The sequence below is a fragment of the Staurois parvus genome, unplaced genomic scaffold, assembly GCF_062004578.1.
Source record: "Staurois parvus isolate SC_StPar_1 unplaced genomic scaffold, SC_StPar_1.0 ptg000249l, whole genome shotgun sequence".
NCBI classification, from domain to species: Eukaryota; Metazoa; Chordata; class Amphibia; order Anura; family Ranidae; genus Staurois; species Staurois parvus.
In genome coordinates this window covers 8,214,635-8,235,251 of record NW_028318045.1, presented here as the reverse complement: position 1 = coordinate 8,235,251, position 20,617 = coordinate 8,214,635, and positions in this window count along the sequence as shown.

The following is a 20,617-nucleotide window of genomic DNA, read 5'->3' as shown; positions in this document are numbered from 1 at the left end:
TACAGACACCCCTATACACGTGCCTGTACCCCAAAAACAAAGGGGGATTTTGTTGTGGGCTTTTGGAATCATGTCAAAAATATGACTTTTATCAAGATATAATGTTATATAGCAAACAGCTCAGCAGAACCGGATGTTAAGAGTTAATTTTGTCTTGGTTAAACCTTCAAGAATTCTAGTTAAAGAAATGAAGAGAACAGGGAATTAAGACTTTTCCAAGACAATGGGATGTTTGAACTGTCAACAAGGACTATTTGTATATGGAAGTGAGAAGAATGCATCTACAGAAAGTCAAACACATAGGACTCTGACTTGTAAACATTTCAACAATAATGAGACGGGAACTCAACTGTTTGGAAGCTTAACCAAAACCTGTAGAGTGTGATGAACCAACAAACCTCTGAAACTATTACTATCTACTATTGTTCACCAAGGGTGAAAGCATTAACAATTGTTTACTATGAGTCCGATACAAGGGCTAGGCAAACAGAGATTTTTTCCCTACAACAGAGGAAATGTTGATGCTGAAACCAAGGGGTGAAATTCAGGACATTTAAGTTTAAAAGTTCACTGTATATCATTACAAAAATGTACTACAAAAACAGATTATGAATAAGATGTCATAGACTTTAAACACCACTAAATACTCAGCAATGGGAACTATACATCACTAACTTGAGTATTGAGATGATGGGAAGTAAGATGTATTATAAACTAGCATTAGTTACATGTCTTATCAGGAAACAAACAGGATGATACTTCAAGGAGGAATAACCGAATATACACCTATATTCCATGGTCCCTATTTAGAATATCATAGGTATGATCACTGCTATATCTGGATAGAGCCGTATATTTTATTCCTGAAATTACCTGAAGATTCCACCCAAGGTATGAGTCATCTCAAATACTCACATTGTTCTGTGATACATGACCGCCACCTGGCGGGCAGGTGAGAAATAGCTTATGTACACACATTTCTCAACTAGCCAATCAGGAAGCCTGGTGGGAAGGTATCTTAGAACAATGGACTAGTGGACATAAAAAGCCCATGTGCTGTAACATAAAAAAAAAACCTCATGAAAAAGAAGAACCCTCATAAGACCTCATGGAAAGACCTGACATCTGAAGAAGATCTCTGCTGAAATAACTACTCTACCATCTTTTCAAACTTCCTAAAACTTTAAACCTCTAAACTTATAACTTCCTACATTCTCCCCTATTGAATCTCTCACTTGCCTATATATCAGTCTAAAGGCGTTCCACTGCCAGCTAAATCCACGGGAGAGTTGCCTAGTCTGACGTCCGGGTGTGGTGAGATGTTTATTTGATTTGTATTAATTACTTTCTCTGTTGTGTAGAATCATAAAATTACCTTAGTGTAGTACAACAATATTGGATAGTTAGATATATGTAGTCAGATACTGTGTTACTGTTAAAAAAATTGTTTATTGCCATATTATAAATTTTTCCATATTTCATAATTTATTGAATATTAATAACCAGAGTATCATATATCAAGGGCTTACTTCTTGCAGGCCTATGGCCACGGCATGTAAGAATATAACCTTTGAGATATTCGAAATTATTAATTATTAATAAATTTAATAAATATCGTATCATTTAAATTTGTGATTGATGTAATTAGTTAGAGACATTATTAGTGTGTCTTACATTGGTAGGATATATTTTTGATTGTGTGTACCAATATTCATTTATCACCAGTCTTTTGTGTTTTGTGTTAATATATATATAATTTTTGTACATAAATAAATTTTTATATTTATCTATTATAAGGCAAATTTTGTGTGTATGGTACGAAATCATATTGGCTAAAAGAATTCAAGGTATAATAATAAGTGGTGATCAAATTATCAAGGTGTCCAAATTATTGGTTTACTAAATATTTGCCGTATTGTAACGGCTGGAGGCACTGTAATATTTCATCTAAGGGAAAGGGACACGCCCTTTATAAATAATATATATCCTTACATAAACCACCACAACAAGAATATCAACTAAAAGTCCAGAAAAAACACGATACAAATGTTATAAATTGAGTTGCAGATCAGTGAGTAAAATAAGTATTTGATCCACAAGCAAAACATGACTTAGTACTTGGTAGAGAAACCCTTGTTGGCAAGCACAGAGGTAAGACATTTCTTGTAGTTGGTTACCAGGTTTGCATACATCTCAGGAGGGATTTTGACCCACTTTTCTTTACAGATCTTCTCTAAATCCTTAAGGTTTCTTGGCTGCTGCTTGGTAAGTCGAAGTTTCAGGTCCCTCCATACATTTTCTATAGGATTAAGGTCTGGAGACTGGCTAGGCCATTCCATGACATTAATGTGCTTCTTCTTGAGCCACTCCTTTGTTGCCTTGGCGGTATGTTTTCGGTCATTGTCATGCTGGAAGACCCATCCACAACCAATCTTTTGTATTCTGGCTGAGGGAAGAAGGTTTTCATCCAAGATTTTACAATACATGACCCTGTCCATTGGCCTCTCAAAACGGCCCCAAAGCACAATGTTTCCACCTCCAAGCTTGATTGTAGGATGGTGATCTTAGGGACATAGTCAGCATTTTTCTTCCTCCAAACACAGCGAGCCGAGTCAATGCCAAAGAGCTCTCTTCTGACCATAGCACTTTCTCCTATTCCTTCTCTGAATCATTAAGATGTTCATTGGCAAACATCAGATGGGCCTGTACATGTGCCTTCTTGAAGAGGGGGACCTTGCGTGCACTGCAGGATTTTAATCCATGGCGGCGTATTGTGTTACTAATGGTTTGATTGGTGACTGTGGTCCCAACTGCCTTGAGATCATTCACAAGCTCCTACCATGTAGTTCTGGGCTGATCCCTCACTTTTTTCATGATTATCCTTACCCCATGAGGCGAAACCTTGCATGGAGCTCCAGATCGAGGGCAATTGATGGTTGTTTTGTATTTCTTCCATTTGCAAATAATCGCTCCAATAGTTGTCTCCTTCTCACCAAGCTTCTTGCTGATGTTCTTGTAGCCCATTCCAGCCTTGTACAGGTCTACAATCTTGTCCCTGACATCCTTTGACAGCTCTTTGGTCATTTGCCCATGATGGTGAGGTTTGAATGGAAGAAAGAGATTCTGTGGAGAGTTGTCTTTTATACACATAACAAGTTGTCATTAGGCACACCTTCTTAAATTGACAGAACTGATCAGTGTACCACATGAGCACATAGCCAGTCTGTGGGAGCCAGAAATATTGTTGGTTGGTAGGGAATCAAATACAGTGGGGATCGAAAATTTGGGCACCCCAGCTAAAAATTTGTATTAATGTGCATAAAGAAGCCAAGGAAAGATGGAACAATCTCCAAAAGGCATCAAATTACAGATTAGACATTCTTATAATATGTCAACAAAAGTTAGATTTTATTTCCATCATTTACACTTTCAAAATAACAGAAAACAAAAAAATGGCGTCTGCAAAAGTTTGGGCACCCTGCAGAATTTATAGCATGCACTGCCCCCTTTGCAAAGCTGAGACCTGCCAGTGTCATGGATTGTTCTCAATCATCGTCTGGGAAGACCAGGTTATGTCAATCTCAAAGGTTTTAAATGTCAATATCCTCTGTTCGGAATGTAATTAAGAAATGGCAGTCATCAGGAACAGTGGAAGTTAAAGCAAGATCTGGAAGACCAAGAAAAATATCAGACAGAACAGCTCTCACAGGATTGTGAGAAAAACAATTCAAAACCCACGTTTGACTGCACGATCCCTCCAGAAAGATCTGGCAGACACTGGAGTTGTGGTACACTATTCCACTATAAAGAGATACTTGTACAAATATGGTCTTCATGGAAGAGTCATCAGAAGAAAACCTCTTCTACGTCCTCACCACAAAAATCATTGTTTGAACTTTGCAAATGAACATATAGACAAGCCTGATGCATTTTGGAAACAAGTTCTGTGGACCGATGAGGTTAAAATTGAACTTTTTGACCGGAATGAGCAAAGGTACGTTTGGAGAAGAAGGGGCACAGAATTTAATGAAAAGAACCTCTGTCCAACTGTTAAGCATGGGATTGGATCAATCATGCTTTGGGGTTGTGTTGCAGCCAGTGGCACAGGGAACATCTCACGAGTAGAAGGAAAAATGGATTCAATAAAATTTCCGCAAATTTTGGATGGTAACTTGATGCCATCTTTGAAAAAGCTGAAGTTAAAGAGAGGATGGCTTCTACAAATGGATAATGATCCTAAACACACCTCGAAATCCACGGGGGATTACATCAAGAGGCGTAAACTGAAGGTTTTGCCATGGCCTTCACAATCTCCTGACCTCAACATAATTGAAAATCTATGGCTAGACCTTAAAAGAGCAGTGCGTGACAGACAGCCCAGATATCTCAAGAACTGGAAGACTTTTGTAAGGAAGAATGGGCAAAGATACCTCAAGCAAGAATTGAAAGACTCTTGGCTGGCTACAAAAAGCGTTTATAAGCTGTGATACTTGCCAAAGGGGGCAGTACAAGATATTAACTCTGCAGGGTGCCCAAACTTTTGCAGACGCCATTTTTTTGTTTTCTGTTATTTTGAAAGTGTAAATGATGGAAATAAAATCTAACTTTTGTTGGCATATTATAAGAATGTCTAAACTGTAATTTGATGCCTTTTGGAGATTTTTCCATCTTTCCTTGGCTTCTTTATGCACATTAATACAAATTTTTAGCTGGGGTGCCCAAACTTTTGATCCCCACTGTACTTTTTTTACTCACTGAACTGCAACTCAGTTTATAACATTTGTATCATGTGTTTTTTCTGGAGTTTTGGTTGATATTCTGTCTCCATCATGTAAGATAATACACCTTTGGTAAAAAAAAATATAGACCCTTAATTTCTTTGTAAGTGGGCAAACTTATAAAATCTGCAAGGGATCAAATAATTATTTTCGCCACTGTATGCAAGCTCAGAGGTGTGTGGACCTTGCATCACATGATCTTCACTATCTGAGAAACCACAGCTCGCATCCGAAGAAAACAGAGCTGTATATCTCCTCCAGCCAAATGGTATCAAGCCAGCAAGGGAAACAGATGACTGAATCCAGTGGTGTAAAACTGTATACTGCTTACACTGTATCCAATATATTGCGCATATCAATTCAATAACTAGTACCGTTACTGAGTCCAGCATCCAGCATAACCAAAATTTTTACTAATACTTAGATGTAGTTGGCCGCAATCATTACAATAATAATGCAATACTACAGCCATAAAATTAACTCTATAATATTAAAAGGAACTAAAATCAGTTAAAACAAAATACATTTATCAGCGATTTTATCTTTACATCTTTTGTGTTATTAGTGTTTTTCTTTATGGGTAGGTTGCTCGGTTGAATTTTCCCAGGGTTCCTCTGTTGTGGTATCCGATTCATGTAGCCCCTGCACTGGCTCCTTTGGATCTGGTAGCAGGGGCTATTTATGTTCCCAATTTGAACCTCCACCAGTCTGTGGGCCACTTCAAGCGGTTGCTTCTGTTGTGGGGTTGTTAGGTAACATCCTGGGGAAGTTTTCTAGTGTCGGCACCCGCTCTGATCTGCCCAGATTTGTCATTATCATGGCGCGTCCTGGCACCCGAAGTGATGCCCCCGCCTGTCAGAAGTAGGGCAGACATTGCAAGTGTCCCTTGGATAATTATGCTGTTTATGGCATTTTTATCCAATATTTGAATTACATGTTTTAGTGTTTTATTGGCTCTCTGTTCTCATTGGGGACTATATAACTGGTAGCTAAATTTACAGTTCCTGTTGGCTTTCTGGACATGCTGGCTGCGAGACTGCCATATTTTTATTTGGCTTTTTAATTGGTGATTTTTTTTTTATTTATTATTACAATTTTTTTTTGTTGGCTCAGGGTTCCTAAATCCAATGAAGAGTTGTATCAAGAATTGAAACACGTCTTGGTTATCATATGTATTAATATGCTCATATGTTTTATGATGGTCCTATACATTATCATGGACCAATTTTGTATGATGTGGGGTGTTTTAGAATAAATTATAATAAACTTTTTTCACTTTTAAGTTTGCATCAACACTTATTTGGGTGCTGATAAAACCCCTTTCCTTTTTGCTATTCCTACCAGTTATTTATATTTGGGATGTGGCACCAGGTATAATCATATTAGACTATCCCCAAATAGCTGTTATTGATGAAGCTATGCAGGACCCATTCAATATTCAATCTATAGGGAATATATGATTTTAGAACAAATATTAATTTAGTCTTTAAACAAGAGACTCCCTTTATTTTGTTACTTCGTCTCCGGTGAGATTAATATTTATTTATACTCATAATCAAATTAGGGGGATCCTTTCTATGGTACAAGACATAATGTTTGGAGGGGCTATGGCAGAGCTTGTGCTGATGTCATCACGCATGCTGTACCCGGTACCAGTGGCACTGGTTGTTGAATTGATATGTGCAATATATTGGATACACTATAAGTAGATATACAGTTTTTCTGTATATCTACTTACAAAAAAAAAAAGATATAGTTTTTCACCAAATAAACATAGTGGTTTTACACTATTACATGCTGTCATCTGTTTCCTTGCCGGCTTGATATTGTTTGAGTGGAGGAGATGTACAGCTCTATTTTCTGTGGATGCGCTCTGTGGTTCCTCTGATTATGAAGATTGTGTGATGCAAGGTGAAGGAATTAGCCTTTCAGCATTACCATACCGCCATTTTGTCTCTTAGCCTAAGATCTGCCATTTTTAGATAAGAATCCATTTTAAGATTTATGTCAGTACTTAAAGATGAATTTGTGTTTTAAGACTGTTTCTTACTTTCGATAAGAGTCTGAGGTTCCTCTTTTCCCTTCAGATGTAACTTCCTTTTTTCTTCTACCTAGCATAAGACTGAAAGTCTGCGGTGGGCTTTTTCCTGTTGCAAGAGTATTAATAAACTATAGCCAGCGCTAAAAGGGAAGTTGTCTACTTTCTATATTGATCAAAAGTTCATGCTTGACGCATATAATAATAATTAACATAAATGCTAAATGATTGGGCATTACTGACGTATATAATATTCTGATTGGTCAATGCATACCTGTCAATTGATTGGTTCTTATATTTCTATGTATTGTTTTAAGTTTCATATATAAGTTTAAACACGGAAGAATAAATTCAGTTCCTTCTGAGATATCACCTTGTGTCTGTGTGCAATTTCCTGTATCTCAAAGGGAACTCCGGGCCTGTGGACAGACATTGATCAGGGCCAGGGGACTGACGGGAGTCGGTAGCTACAGGAAGGAACGAGAGGTGCCAATTCCTTTCAATTGGGGGCTCGTGTCCGGGATGAGATAATCATCCTTTTCGGTAAGTAAGATTTTTTGTCATTCTGTCAATTAGTCTGTCTTGCCGGAAAGGCTCTGATTAAAATCTCATGCCCTTAGGTAGCACTGGGCTTCGCGTCTTAAGACGCCAGTGGCCAGGCGCAAAGTGCTGTGGGAAGCACAAGGTCTTTTGGAAAAGACTAGAGGCAGTTTTGGGAACTGCACAGTCTCTTATGAGAAGAGACTGGGAAAGAGTTTCTCTGAGAAGAAACCAGGAAAAGTCCGGGGTTGATCAATTCTGTCCTGCAACTCTTTGCTTTTCTTCCTATCGCATAGAAGTATAAGATAATTTGTTTGTGTGACACAAGTGCCCAGTTGGTAAGTGTATGGGCCAGCGGTTACTGAAGGTATTGTCAACTTCCGTTGTAAGACGCACCACCCCTTTAGCTAGGCCTTATTGGCTGATGACCTAGAGAAGGTGATAGCATGGTGACACGGAGTTGGGTGCCTATGTGAATGTCTTGTTCAAATTGTGTTGTAGGCTTATTGTTAGAAAAGTGGGAGTTAGTCAGAGTCAGGATATTATCAGAAGTATTGTATATCCAGGTTATAATCTCCACTTTTGGTCAACCACTAGAGAAAGACCCAATAAATATCTTAAGTCCAGACATTTTTATAAAGTAAATTGTCATTTGGAAGTTGACCCCTGTTTTTTGGGACAGCCTATAGGACAGATTTGTAACACAGACCTTTGTAAGTGTAAAAAAATGGGAAGTGGTCAAAGTAAGGATAAACTCCCTCCCCCAAATGTTGGTGAGACATGTAAAGGATATGTAGCCCATATCTGTGGGACAGATTACTATCTAGTTAACCCCTGGGTGGATAAATTAGCAGACTGGAGTGAATTCATGGGAAGTGTTGACCCGTTCCCCCGTGATGGGAGTAATAATACTTTTCATATGGATATGATTAGGGGTCTCTGTCTGGGGGATAAACAGGCTTTCCCATGGTATAAGGGAGATCCTGTGTGGGATCAGAAATACATGACCAAAGGTGGACAAAATTGGTTAGAATTTGCCCCTCTCTGGTTTCATAGACAAACTGGGAAACAAAATAAAGCCAAAGCTAGAAATGTAGATGCCACTAAAATACATGCATTAGAGTCAGAAATAGACAGACCCACACACCCTCTCATGCCATTCCCTCCCCCATATGTCCCACCTGTCCCACAGCCCACAAAACTTTATTCATCTCTTACTGAAGAAGATATTGATTTTTTAGCCGGACATTATGCAGTCCAACACCCCACTGCACCTCCAGCACCACCAGCACCAACACTTCCACAGACCCCTCAAATACCTAGTGCTGTTCACATTTCTACCACACAGCCTAGTACAGTTCAAACTCCCGCGCCCTCCCAGGGTGTGGTTCAAAGTCCTACCACACAGGGAGCGACAGGGGGAATAGCTGTTTCTTCAACTACTGAAGCAGATGACTCACTTGTTGATGAATCCGCTAGTTCAGGCTCTCTGCTGTTCAGAGCAGCTAATAGTCTAGGTATAGTGGACATGCTAAGTCCATCACACACACGCCATAATACCCAATATGGTATTGATTCCAATACACAACAGATGCCCTTCATGACAATAGGAGACAATCTATTAAAGAAACCCATTGAGATAGAAGACATAAATAGGATTGTCAAACATTGTCCAAGACCCACTTTTTCTTCAACGGCTACTGTGAGCTATTTGAAGAAAGCATGTAAAGGTAGAAATTACACACAAGAGGATATGCGCCTTATCCTCGATGGAATATTGGGACAAACTTCCCCTTGGAATTGGGGTAATGTTGGGACCATATCCATCCTAGAAGCAGGCGACATTACTGCCACAAATTATAAATTAAACACAGAAGATGGTAGGGACAATATGTGGAGAGAGGTCTCAGAAGAAATGGAACAAGCTTTCCAATCTAGATCCTCCCTCCCTACCGCAGTAGCCTGCAAGCAAAAGTCAGGAGAAACTGTGTTAGATTTTTGGAAAAGATTTAATGAGACATGGACACAAGAGGCAGGACTGACATTGCAAGACACCATGCATAGTCTACTGATTCAGACTTTCCTGTCCAATCTAAAACCCAGTGTCATGTTAACTGTAAAACAGATGATTTCTGAATGGCCCACTTGTACCAGAGAACAATTTCAATTGAAATTGACTGAGAAAGATGCTGCCGGATGTCTAGAGATACCCAAGGCGGTGGCCACTCATTTTCAGGAAGATCCCTTTCCTCACACAAACCCACCGTACAAGAGAAGGGGGGGTTTCAATAACCGAGGCAGAGGCCGGTCTAGGGGAAGAGGGAGGAATAATAGGGGACGGGACACGGGTTGTTTTAACTGTGGGGCTGAGGATCATTGGAGAAATCAATGTCCATATGAAACTCATGACCACGCCCAGCATAGCCCCTCCCCAGGCCAACCACAAAGGGACCTCCCACAGCAGAATGTGAGGTTTCCTATCTCTTGGCAGACACAATCACAAAATAAATGAAGGTGCCCAGAAGGTGGTATCCCAGCATTCCCGCTTGTCTCTCACTCTTATAAGGAACAACCCCTTGTATCCTTGCATATACAGGGCAAATTAACCCCATTCTTGTTGGACTCCGGGGCAACTCGTTCGAGTCTGAGTGAGGATTATTATAAGGGAGAGGTAATGAATGCTGAACCTTCTATGGGAATAAATGGGATACTGACCAAGACTTATAAAACACTGCCTCTTCCAATTTTTGACCCCATACAGGGAATCACTCTGCTAGATCACTCATTCAGAATCATACCCAATTGTCCAGTTAATTTGTTAGGGAGAGACCTCCTGGGAGAGTTGAACATCAACTTGAAATCCACAAAGAGAGGTGGTATTGTGGCTCACTCTGCCAAAATGCCAATCATCCCTGCCATGACAATGATTACTAAAGAAGACCCCTCATTTCCTGCTGGAACAATTAATGACAAAGTTTGGGCAAAAAGTGCCTTGGATGTGGGATCCATTTCCTGCACTCCATATAAGGCCACACTGAAGCCATGGGCTCAACCTGTGTTTCACAAACAATACCCTTTGTCAAAAGAAAAGGAGGAAGGAATAGCGCCCATGGTGGAACACTTTCTCAAGGAAGGAGTCCTTGAAGAGGTGATTTCACCATACAACAGCCCAATAAATCCAGTTAAGAAGCCGGACGGCTCTTACAGATTTGTGCAGGACCTGAGGGCCATTAATGATCTTGTGATTCCCATTGCCCCAATAGTGCCTGATGTACCAACACTCATTTCCTCCATCCCAGCTGATGCTGAGTTTTTCACAGTGATTGATCTGACAAATGCATTTTTTTCAATCCCTGTTGCCAAGGAGACACACCCAATTTTTGCGTTTCATTACAGGAGAAAGACCCTTACTTGGTGTAAATTACCGCAAGGGTATGTAGATTCGCCTGTGGTCTACTCTGTTGTCCTCCAGGCTACCTTAAAGCCATGGACTCCTCGCCATGGTTCAGTTTTGGTTCAATACGCAGATGATTTGCTTCTCTGTAGTGTTAATCGGGCAGCCAGCCAAGGGGATAGTGTAGATCTCATGAACTGGTTATGTGAATGTGGTCATAAAGTGTCTAAGAAAAAGCTACAATGGTGTCAGAAAACTGTTGAATACCTTGGTTTTGTTCTCACAAAAGGTGAAAGGAAAGTCAGCCACAAAAGAGCTGCGGCTCTTATGGGTCTGCCCCGCCCATTGACCAAGAAAGACATGCTCACCTTTCTTGGTATGATTGGTTACTGCCGCCAATGGATACCTGACTGTTCCTACTATGACAACATTTTGAGACAAGCCACAGGTTCAGAAATGTCAGATCTTGTGAAATGGTCAGATGATATGTGCAATGCTTTTGTGTATCTGAAAAATGCTATGGTAATAGCCCCTGGTCTTGGTCTGCCCGCATATAATCAAATGTTTCATCTGTATGCTAGGGAAAATTGTAAAACTATGGCAGGGGTCCTGGCCCAGGAGCATGGAGGAAAACTCCGCCCTGTTGCTTTTTTCTCAAAAATGGTTCCAGTACAGGTCCAAAGCATGCCTGCGTGTCTCAGAGCACTAGCATCATGCGCTATGGTGGTCCAAATGGCTACGTCACTCACTCTGGGACATGAGACCACCTTACATACCACCCACAATGTGTCTATTCTACTCAAGAATATACATACCCAACACATGTCAGCCCAGAGACTTAGTGGATATGAGGTTATATTGTTGTCAAACCCTAAGTTGAGAATAAAATATACCTCTCCCACTTCAGGTCCAGCTCCAATTTTAAATGCCTTATTAGGCTTAAAGGGAGAGCAGGATGAAGTTGTTCCACAGCATGATTGCCTGGAATTGATTCATCAGGACACCTCCCCAAGACAGGATATGTCTTCTGTGGCTCTTCCAGAGGCACAGAATGTTTTTGTAGATGGCTCTTGCTCGAGACCCACTGACACTGTTTACCATGCAGGATATGCGGTGGTGCAGTTGCCAGATAAAGTACTTGAAGCAAAACCCATCCCATACCAGTCAGCTCAGGCCGCTGAGCTGATAGCCCTTACAAGAGCATGTCAGCTTTTTGAGGGTCAGGATGTAAATATTTACACAGATTCCAGATATGCGTTTGGCGTGTGCCACGATTTTGGAATAATTTGGGAAAAGAGAGGATTTATTGCAGCAGATGGAAAATCCATCTCACATTCATCTCTGGTGAAGGCTTTACTCAAAGCCATACAACTGCCAAGATCCCTTGCTATCCTACACTGTAGGGCACACACAAATGAACAAACTGATATTGCACAGGGAAATGTTCTAGCTGACAAAGTAGCAAAAGAGGCGGCCCTTACCCAGTCTGCCATGATCCAGATGCCAATGCTCACCCCTGAAATGCCACTGTTGGATCAAACATTGCAGGATTTACAGACATATGCTACCTCAGAAGATATTAAGCAGTGGAATGCAGCTGGTGTGACAAAAAATCCACAAACTGGACTTTGTGTCACAGAGGGGAGACCATGCATTCCAAAGGCCAGTGCACCTCTGTTCATCTCACAGTATCATGGAGTAGGTCACAGGGGATGGCAGGTTACATGTGAACTGCTGGATAATGATTTTTTCATTCCTGGCCTTCCCTCTTTGGTAAAATCATATGTGTCTAGATGCATTACATGCATAAGGAATAACCCAAACAATCCTCACAAGGCAAGACATGAACACCTGACATACCCATCAACACCTTTTACTCACCTACAGGTAGATTTTACACACATGCCAAAGGAAGGAAAAAGACAAGAATATCTTTTGGTAATTGTGGACATGTTTAGCCGCTTTGTAGAAAGCTTTGTAACCACAAAAGAAGATGCCCAAACTGTAGTGAGGATCCTTACACGGGAAATTATTCCCAGGTGGGGATGTCCACTCCAGATTAATTCTGACAACGGTCCAGCATTTGTGGCCAAGGTGTGTCAGGATTTGGTGAAAACACTCAAAATTGAGTGGAAGTTTCACATTCCTTACCACCCTCAGAGCTCAGGTATAGTGGAAAGGATGAATAGGACCCTCAAGGATAAAATTAGGAAAGCTACTGGAGGTACCTTTGCAAACTGGAAGAAAGTACTGCCTGTAGTTTTGGCAGAGGTAAGGATGACTCCTTCTAAAAAGACAGGTTACTCCCCCTTTGAGGTTCTAATGGGTAGGCCCTTTCCCACTCCCTGGGCCAGACAGCCACTCATGGTAGAAAGAGGGGATTTGGAATTGATTCAGGAGGAATATGTGAGAAAACTTATTGAAACTTTGGACAAGGTTGAAAGAAATGTTGCTCCCACTTTTCCTCTTTCTTCACAGGAACCAACTCACTCTTTCCAAGTCGGGGACCGTGTGGTGATACAAGCCCTCCATAGGAATCGGAAGCAAGAGTATCCCTTTGGGCCCCCCACTTCTGTGATCGCTGTCACCAGGACCGCTGTCCTGACTGAGGATTTCAAGGCCTGGATCTATGCCAGCCGTGTAAAAAGGGTGAACCAAGCCCCTAAGAAGCAAGACAAAGGCAAAGACACAGATACAGAAGAAGAAAAAGAAGTGAAGCCGGTGTAAAAGTCTTTGAAGAAGATGACCTTTCTGATGCTCTCACAGAACTCTGGGCAGACATTTTGCTTCCTCATACTAGCAGCCCTGACTGTGTTCCTCCCAGTATGGACAATAACTAACTGTATTTATCACCCAGATGATTATGGAGTGATTAAGAGTATATGTAATACCTCCATCCAAGCTAGTGACCCAGATAATGCAGAACCAGTGCACACACAAAACCATAGTACACCACATTCTAGTGTCAGAAAGAAACGAGGTCTAACGCGCACTAAGAGAAGGTTGAGAAGAGTGTCCTTTGTACCAGATAAGGGATGGGGGGTACAGGAAACACCAGTCTTGACTACTGAGGATTCAAACCAGACCATAGTGTTTACTCTGACTAAGAACCAGGTGTTTGACCCGACTAAAGTTACTTATGATCTTGGACCTCATAATGTATATATGTGTGGGAAGGATAAGTCATGTGGTGACTGGGAGAATGTATGGTAGACAACAGATCCCCATAAATGGGAGACCAAATCAGCTAGAATTTCCCCAGATGACGTAGGCACCTATCAAAGAATCTCTATAGCAAAAGGCCAAGGGAATATCATTTTCACAATAAGGAACCCACAGGTCAGAGATAGTGGGGAATATAGGTTGGGAATAACTGTGTCAGGAACAGACCCCTGGGCCAACCTCATATTACAGGTAAAACCCTCCCCAAGAGTCCATGTCAATACCATAGACAATTCATTCCCCAAAGTTAGGAATCGACTGGATAATGAGGTGACAGGAGTAGTGATGCAATCAGAAGACAGATTAAGCATTGAAACTGGTTACTCTGACAAAAATGAATGGATTGAATGGGTGAGATGGACCACTAAAAGTAAGGGACAGGGAGACTGTGTTTCATGTGCCAATCCCCGCCCCCTATTTGCCACAGTTCCTTTGTTAGAAGAAGAAACTAATATGTCCTGCCTAATTAGAATGTATAAAGATAACATCACTGAGAAGGAATGTTCTGATTTTGTTAAGAAGTTCCCTGTTACCGGATTACGAAATTTACCTTTGGCCTCTAAACCGGTACCAGGAAATTTCACCTGCTTTGAACATGATGATGCTAAGGGTAAAGATTTAGGTACATTCCCACCTAATTACTGTGTTAAGACCATCCGCACCTCCGCAGAAGGCTACCGGAAGGAATGGTTTCAGGACCACCGGCAGCAACTGTCAGATGTGTGGTGGCTGTGTGGAGATATGAGACTCAGAGCCAGACTCCCCAACAGATGGAAGGGAAGCTGTGCTCTGACCCATCTTCTCATGCCTTTCTTTATGATCAAAGTAGAAGATGGGATAAGAAGCTTGCCCATCTTGGAAAAATCCAGATCTAGAAGGTATAAAAGAAATGCACCCCGTGGTTCCTTTGATAATAGAGTTTACATAGATGCTATAGGTGTACCAAGAGGAGTCCCTGATGAGTTTAAAGCTCAGGACCAGATTGCTGCAGGGTTTGCCTCTATTACTATATGGGTACAGCCTAACAAAAATGTGGATTGGATTAATTACATTTATTATAATCAACAAAGGTTTGTTAACTATACTAGAGATGCTCTAAAGGGGGTCTCTGCCCAACTTGATGCAACATCCCTTACTGCTTGGCAAAACCGCATTGCTCTTGATATGTTATTAGCTGAGAAAGGAGGAGTATGTAAAATGTTTGGTTCCTACTGCTGTACTTTTATTCCCAATAACACCGCTCCTGATGGAAGCATTACTAGAGCCCTTCAAGGCCTCCAAATGTTGTCTGAAGAATTGGCTGAAAACTCAGGAGTAGAAAATCCACTAGCTGGTTTTTTTGAAAATTGGTTTGGTAGATGGGGAACTCTGATGAAAACTATGCTGATTTCTATAGTAATGGCTGCTGCAGTATTAACTCTGTGTGGTTGCTGTTGTATCCCCTGCATCCGAGGTTTAATGCAGAAACTTATTGACGCCACCATTACTAGAACCATGTGGAATCAGTATCTTGATAAAGGACCTACTAAGGGCCCCAGGTACCAACCTGTAAAAAAGGTGTAAGGTCACGTGCGTGACCTAAGAGGGGGTTTGAAGGAATTAGCCTTTCAGCATTACCATACCGCCATTTTGTCTCTTAGCCTAAGATCTGCCATTTTTAGATAAGAATCCATTTTAAGATTTATGTCAGTACTTAAAGATGAATTTGTGTTTTAAGACTGTTTCTTACTTTCGATAAGAGTCTGAGGTTCCTCTTTTCCCTTCAGATGTAACTTCCTTTTTTCTTCTACCTAGCATAAGACTGAAAGTCTGCGGTGGGCTTTTTCCTGTTGCAAGAGTATTAATAAACTATAGCCAGCGCTAAAAGGGAAGTTGTCTACGTTCTATATTGATCAAAAGTTCATGCTTGACGCATATAATAATAATTAACATAAATGCTAAATGATTGGGCATTACTGACGTATATAATATTCTGATTGGTCAATGCATACCTGTCAATTGATTGGTTCTTATATTTCTATGTATTGTTTTAAGTTTCATATATAAGTTTAAACACGGAAGAATAAATTCAGTTCCTTCTGAGATATCACCTTGTGTCTGTGTGCAATTTCCTGTATCTCAAAGGGAACTCCGGGCCTGTGGACAGACATTGATCAGGGCCAGGGGACTGACGGGAGTCGGTAGCTACAGGAAGGAACGAGAGGAGCCAATTCCTTTCACAAGGTCCACACACCTTTGAGCTTGTATAGACACCTATAACCTGGGTTCTCAAATTCTGTTAAGAGGCAATCCATTGCAGGAGGAAAAAGTGGACAGTTAAATATCTGCATTAGAGGCAGGTGGGCGGATATCAGACCAGCCGAGTATATAATTTAGTCCCACTAAGATATGTGTTAGCCCTGGATTAAGGGATTTGGGTTGTAGCGAGGGAAGGATACAAGGGATAGAGGAAAGGGGGATAGGATCATTGTCCAGCATATCAATAAACATCCATTGGGTTACCACTGGGAGTGAAGCACAGAAGAAGGTACAGGTATGGGGAGGACCTGAAACTGTGTGTATGTGGCCCATCCAGGAAATACCAGATGCTTCCCAGGAATTAAGCAGTCAAGTGAGAGGTTTGTTTACAGGTGGATAGTTGGCTGTGTATACCAAATGATAAGAGCATGTGAGGTTAATACATAAATATGGGAGCGAACTGGACCAGTGGAATGGAAACTGAGGTTGTATAGAAGTACAGTATATGTTCTGTCAGTCAGGGTCACAGTGGGTGCTTGTGAACAAGTTGGGCAGTATGGTATGAGGGGACAAGATGATAATAAAATGTCATCTGCAAATAAGGTTCCTTTGTGTGGTACACCTGCCAAGTCAACCCCAGATATATTTATTAGGAGCATTTATGTGCCAGGAGGGTTTGAGCATGATTATAAACAACAGGGAAGATAGGAGGCAGCCCTGACGTGTGCCTATGGATATAGGGAAAGAAGAAGACTCAAAATCATAATATCATAATATCGAAACAACGCTGAGGGTGTGTGTAGAGAGAATTGATCCAGGCTAAAAGAGGCCCCCCCAAACCTGTGCTTTAGAGCAATGCCCAAGTATGACCATGACAAGGTGTTGAATGCCTTTCGCATATCTAATGATAGCAGCATTAACTGTTGGGAACGATGTTTCACCACATGGGTGAGCACAATTGTCTGCTACTTGTTGTTAGGGGACAAAGCCCACTTGACCATTATGGACCAGAATATGAAGGATTCTATTCAAGCTATTGGTGAGAAGCTTAGCTAAAATGTTTGTGTCTACATAAAGAGAGGGGGCTAAAATTGGTCCAAGATTGTGTGTCTTTATCCGGCTTAGGGAGCATAACAAGATTAGTTTCTGCATAGTAGGGCTGAAAGTTTCCCCTTTCTTAATACTATTAAACATAATCACCAAATGTGGAACTATTATATCAGGTAGTTTCCTTTGCTTTCTTAGAACAGAGCCTTAAACCGTTCATTCCCGGGTGCTTATGGGATTTCAGTTTCACAGTTGCTTGGTGGACCTCTTGTTCAGTAACATCTGACAAATGAAGGGGAACTCTATTACAGAATGCCACCATAACTCTGCATTATTTATATGAGGCAATGGCGTGGTATTGTGCTTCAAAGTAGTGAGGAGTAGAATAAGCGGCAAAATGTGTCTTTTGCAAACAAGTAATGTCGATTTTATGGGATCGGAGGTATCTGAAAACCTTGAGTCTTTTCTAAGGGAATTCAAAGCCTGAACATTCAGGGACAGCCATTTAAGAGCCATGTACATCAGTAGAGTAATTGTCAGCAGGTCCCTGGGTGTAGATTGTTTTAGTCCTCTGGGTTAAGGGCAAGAGGATGATGGGGATAAGAGAGAGTAAAGAGGAGAAGTAAGAGAAGAAAAGCATAAAGCAGTAATCAGTGGAGGAACCACAGGGAATCTATCTTTTACTGTCGCTGTCTCACTGTGTTGACAAGCATTTGGACCAAAAGGTCCCGAATAAAGACCCATTAGTCCAAGGAAAAGGAGGTGTAATGGGTCTTACTGTGTGAGAGAGGCCTCCTAAAAGGAATATGCGAGTAATCAAAGGTTATAAATGGCTCAATGATAATTCTTCTGATGGGATTAGCTCCATATTAGTGGAATATTAGCCAGTAAGACCAAAGGAGTAAACATTTGTCAGGGTCACTTGTTTGTCAATCAAAACCCCTTTTAGGAACAGGTACCGACCCTCAATGTCAGCTTGTTGGGATCTGAGTCTCCAGTTGAAAAGTTCAGATTGTGTTTTCCCGGCAGGGATGGCTGCCAGTGAAGCCCCAACACCCCCCCCCCCCCTTCCAGGAGAACAAATTAATTCACTGACTGTGTTGATGGGGGAATCGAGAGATTTTCTTTCCTGCATAATTTAAAACCCATAAACAGAAGTGTGCATTTTATGTGGCTTATGAAGATGAGTATATACAATACTATATTAACTTGTTTCACCTGTTGTACTTTATTTCACCTTTTGTACTAAGATTACTCATTAAAATAGCATCATATGATTGCAGGGAGCATTTGTTCCAGGGGGAGATAAGCAATCAGGTAATAGAGAGTAGATATGATTATAATTATTTTTAACTGCAAGTGGAAGGAAAGCAAATTTTCTGTGAAGCGGCTAGTATACATTTGAGCACAGAACCACCTGCGTCATATGATGGCAGGTTATTACCAAAGGTTATTAAAGTGGTTGTAAAGGTAGGTTTTTTTTGTACCTTAATGCATTCTCTGCATTAAGGTAAATATATTTCTATGATCAGCTCCCTCTTAATGTGCAGTGCCTGAGAGCAGCATCTCTCCACTTCTCTCTCCTCACTGGACATGAAGGCAGCAGTTGGAGAGGAGGTTAGGGGCTGCTGTGTGCAAAACCATTGTACAAAGCAGGTAAGAATGCAATGCTTATTATTTAAAAACAAAAATTTGTAGTTCCAAATAGTAACCTTCTAGCTTCTAAACTAAATGCATATATAAAAAAAACAAAAACAAAAAACAAAACAAAAAGGAAAAAAACCTACATAAACTAAAACAAGCATTACTAACCTGCAGAATAAAACAGAAAAGCTATAATAACTTTGAGGAAATATGTATGCTGGCATTATTTCTATCCAGATGCAACATCTGAATGGCCACTTTCACAAATTCTAAGAGGATATAGATACAGCAGAGAGGTCATTATTTCCTGAACAGTCTTTGTATAGTAGTTTGTTCCATCTCAAAAATCAATAAGATGTAACAATCAACAAGAAACTCAAATAAAACTGAATGCTGAGCTGTAACTTAGTCAGCCCATAAATTAGTATTTTTTTGATCAACCAGCAGGTTAATGGGGGAATAATTTCTGCTTAGCTATTGTGTTCTAACATCAGAGAGAGCTGAAGGGATCACCCATGTGACAGACCCAACCAGGACAGGGACATTTGGAGGGGACTAGGGGCTAGCTTCCTACCCACTGATTATGGCCCATAGAGAGAGCAGATCATTCTCTAATGATGGACAACAATGTGATGAACACTGAGAGCGAGGCTTGGATTTATTCTCTGAAGAAAGACAATACAGCTTCCCTTCTGGAGTGGATGGAAGGGTGTATTGTTACTTTGTACAGGTTAACGTTCAGAGGAAATATAGGGCCCTCTTGCAGACTGGGCTAGAGAAGCTCCTCAACTTGGGACAGAAATATTTATCAACAATCTCCCTCAAAAAAACTATGAAGATAAATTAAATCCACTTTTTCAGAATGTCGAAATATTGTATGAGTTTTGTCTTATGATGAACAGATTATACAAGTAAAAGCAAATACCTGAAAGACAGCATGTATAATGTACTTTCTGTATTCATGGTTGGAGATGCCGGACTGTCTGGGGTGGGCTCCCTGGCTTGTTGGGGTGGGCTCCCTGGCCTGTTTGGGTGCTTGGCTGTTGATTAGCTTACTGTTAATTAGCTGTAGGCTGTACTGTTCACCTTTTGCACTGTTTAGGATAATGTGAACAAACTCTTACCTAATCACTGTGGGATGTTTGTCCCAATTTATTTTATTATTATTATTTATTTTCCTTCCACTTCACAATTATGTGCTGTGACGATCGCGACGTCAGACCCCTGACCTTCTCACCAAACCCGTGACCGAAGGACTAGCCAATCTAAAACCACAATGTCATGTACGTAACAATGCCACACCCAGCTGCACCCTACACAACAATTTTCCAGCTCATGGACCACCAAACGATGTACCAGCAGCCTGAATGCGCCTGTTACTGGGTCAGGTTAATTACGCAATTAACCCTTCACACTGCCACCACCTCCTTTTTGTACAGAGAAAGAGGAAACTCGGCAATACCAGCAATAACACTATGATGGTTGAGATAATCGTCTGTATAGCACTGTCACCACAGACAGGTTATACAGAGGGTTAAAGAAAAACACAGTAGTGCTCTCTTAGAGGCAGGAATTTGTAAATTGCATTAAGGAGCTTTAGAAACAATTCAACACTGTCAGAAAGAGAGATTTATTACTAAAAGGTCAAAATGGTGCAATAAAAATATTTACAGAAAAAAGATGTAACCAATATATATATAAATATACAGAGAACAA